The 3,428-nt window shown below is 44.3% G+C and overlaps 1 pseudogene across 1 annotated transcript; it reads left to right on the top strand.

Annotated features, from left to right (window-relative positions):
* Positions 1 to 1,872: 1,872 nt before the first annotated feature.
* On the top strand, positions 1,873 to 3,098 carry LOC147246042 (uncharacterized; annotated as a pseudogene). The gene is made up of 5 exons (XR_015109897.1): positions 1,873 to 1,955; positions 2,037 to 2,082; positions 2,141 to 2,513; positions 2,686 to 2,769; positions 2,856 to 3,098. The product of XR_015109897.1 is annotated as an uncharacterized LOC147246042 (transcript).
* Positions 3,099 to 3,428: the final 330 nt, after the last annotated feature.

Raw genomic sequence — 3,428 nt, 5'->3', positions numbered from 1 at the left:
TATTCCTTTAGGATTTTTACAAATATTAATGGAGGTTATGGAGCATTCGCTAAGAAAGAAGTCATTACATTCTGGAGCACTCTTTGACATTTTAATTAATTTCACCACATATTTTACAGACGCTTAGGGGAAAAAAAATCAGGCGTACACCTGATAGTTTTAAAAATCTATCTAGACATAGATGAGGGTGTCAGTTGCATATAATAGAAGAGGAGGCTATTGGCCTTGGCTGAGCTCTACCCTCTCTGAATGGATTTCTCATTAGTATATAATGAAAATATCTGTCATAACCGTGCTTTAAAATAAACTATAATTGGAAAATAAACTATAATTTAGCTCAAGCTAATTTGCTTGCTTCTACTCCCTACACTGGTTCTGATTTACAAATAGGAGCTCTACAGTGAAAAAGAGAGTGTGAGTGAGTGACAGAGAGATCGATGTCGGTTTATTTGGTCTTTGAGTTCTGTGCTGCTCTTTTTTGGGGGATGGTGTTTATGCTAAGCCTTTGCTCCAGCAGTGATTAATGCGGTGCACCGAATGCCACGGCCGGCTTCTACATCAGACAGATAACGTTTTTCTGCCTCCTGTCAAAGTCCCAGGATGGGGAGGAACTAAGAAGCAAAGAAAGGATTCTGGGTGTTCACGCAAACACATGCAGGTATGTGCGACTGGCTTCTGTCCATAGAGACCCAAACGCATTTGTGAAACCCACTGACAAGGGTGTAAGAAGCTGGTGCACGCACACACACACACACACACGCTAATGCATTGCTCAGGCTCTCTCTCCCTCAGTGAAAGTCATGGCTTTCTTTTTCCATTGTGCGACAGGTGACCCTAAATATTTACATTGCTTGGCAGAGGCAGTGCCCGAGGATTGTGTCTTGGTGAGCTCCCATTAGGGACTGACAGGAGTGCAGTCGTAGCTGTGAACGTGTCGTGTGTTTATACTGAGTAACGGAGGAGTGGAGTTACCCAGAGTTCATCACGTCAGCTGCTTCGTCAATAACAGACAACTGCTGTCAATGGCACTTGGACATTCGGCCCACATCCACTGAGGTTTTAGCCTTGCATTCTCACAACTCCACTGTCATTTATCATGTGAGGGCAACAACAAAGACTTCTAAATACAATCAGTTAGTTTACATGATGTTAGAAAACATAAATCATTGTGCTAATCCAGCTAAAAAGGGATTTATCCATTTATCCATTTTCTCCCTCTTATCCTGTTAAGGGTCACGGGGTGGGTGGGTGGAGCCTATCCCAGCAGCCTTCAGGCGAGAGGCGGGGTTCACCCTGGACAGGTCGCCAGTCGATGGCAGGGCCAACACATAGAGACAGACAACCATTGGCTCTCCCAGCCACGCCTACGGTCAATTTAGAGTCTGGATTAACCTGGTCCCCTCTTGATGTCTTTGGACTGTGGAGGAAGCTGGAGTACCAGAGAGAATCCAGCAGGAACAGGGAGAACATGCAGACACACCCAGGCTTCAGCCGGGGATTGAACCCGGAACCTTCTTGCTGTGAGGGAACAGTGCTGACCACTGCTCCACTGTGCCGCCTAAAAAGGGATTTAATTCATCTGAAATCAAAGTTTTTGAAGTCAGACAAGCATATCTAGATAAATGGGAATCAGTGCCACTTCAACTGCCTCATAATAGACTGGTACCCTGTTCCACGTGTCCCGGTGTTGTGTTTAACAGCAAAGAGACAAGGAGACATCAGCACATGCCAAACTTAATGTAATTCAACACATTTCTGGACGGATGAGACAAACTTGATGTGTTCTGAGCTTGATGAGTTGTCCATTTTTCTTTATCAGTGTTACTGTGTGTTCACACCGAGCGCGAATTTCACCATTCGCGCAAGTTTAAAATGTTCAACTTTGGCGAAAAATTCGCGTTACGACAGGCAATCAGCGTTGAGGTTGTCCCGACGTCACTGCTGACGTCCCTGCTGTGAGCTGTGTGACAAGATGGAGGACAAATTGATTGTGGCTGTGTGTATGTTCCCGTTGCTATGTGACACAATGTGTCAAGATTACAGGAATCGTTTGAAGAAGGAACAGGCGTGGGAGACTATCTGGTAAGTTCCGAAAATATCGGTCTGTTGCTTTTTAATACGTTACTGTGATCCAAGTTAGCGTTCGCGCCGGTTAGCACAACTGCTAGCACAGCCGGCTTTCCCGGCATTTACTTGCCTGGGTTTAAATTCAACATTTTATGTTTACGTATGTTTCTTGCCGGAGGACGTATGCAGAAAAAAGTGGAATGGCCTCAGGGACACCTACCTGAAGGAGACAGAGAGGAGGAGTGGGTCGGCGGCAGGGCAAATGAAAAAGTGGAAGTACTCTGTGGTCCTGTCTTTCCTCAACCCCTTTGTGACCCCGAGAGAGATCAGCAGCAACATGGGGAGGGGGGTCGAGGAAAACAGGACCCCAGAGTAAACAGAGCAGGATGCAGGGCCAGATGAGGATGAGGAGGCAGCAGCAGGGCCTTCAGGAATTGACAAAGGAGGTTGGTTTACAAGTGAAGATAGGTCATATCGGAACTGTATAATATATGTAAATATGGGTGCATTAATAAAATGCTTTATGTGCTATAATTGACAAAGCTAGAATGACAAGTTTTATTGGACAATTCATATATCTGCCTAACAAAAACATGACATTTAATATATTGTCTACAGACAAACCTGATCAGTCATCGGAGGGCAGTGAGGTGGAGAGTGCTGCTGCTGCTGCTGCCTCTGCCTCAGAGAAACCACCCCCAGGTATTTATATGACAAAAATTGGATTCAGCTTGTATGTTATTAGTGCACAAAGTAGCAGTAGTTTTAAAAAGTTTGTTTACATACAGAGAAAAGGACACGCAAGCGGACCAGGAAGAGTGACGGGGAGAGAGTGATAGAGGAGCTCCTCATGGAGATCTTGAGGAGGGCTCCTCCACTGACAGAGGATGAAATGTTCTTGAAAAGCCTGCGTCCTTCCTTGCAGAGATTGTCACCCCAAAGGAAGGAATTTGAAAAATTTCAAATTTATGAATTCATTTATGAAAACAGCACTTTTGAACTAAATTTGGAACCGGTGGAATAATTAGATTGGGGCGACAATGACTGCAAGACTTCATTGTCATTGTAAATAGTTTAAGTGTTTCCAACAACTGCCATCTTAGATTAATAAATTTCACAAATCTGACTTCTGTCATGTTCTTTACAAAATACAGTTGACACACAAAGGAAAATTTAATTTGCCTTTTATTATGTAATAGTAATTTTTCAGGAAGTTTGCTCAATGGTAATGTGGTGGCTCTTAAAAGAGCCATTTTGGGTGTGCTGGTGCCCTCGATGCTGTCTTGCCTTGGAACCGTTCCTTCTGCAGAGAAGTGGGCAGTGAAGGTCTCCCTGACCCTGATGGCTTCTCTTGCTGAGTT

Source organism: Aulostomus chinensis, chromosome 17 (assembly GCF_037954235.1).
Source record: "Aulostomus chinensis isolate RoL2024-O1b breed Wild chromosome 17, RoL_Achi_v1.0, whole genome shotgun sequence".
In the NCBI taxonomy this organism is placed as follows: Eukaryota; Metazoa; Chordata; class Actinopteri; order Syngnathiformes; family Aulostomidae; genus Aulostomus; species Aulostomus chinensis.
The sequence above is the reverse complement of the archived record's forward strand: the minus strand, read 5'-3'. Positions and strand labels throughout refer to the sequence as shown.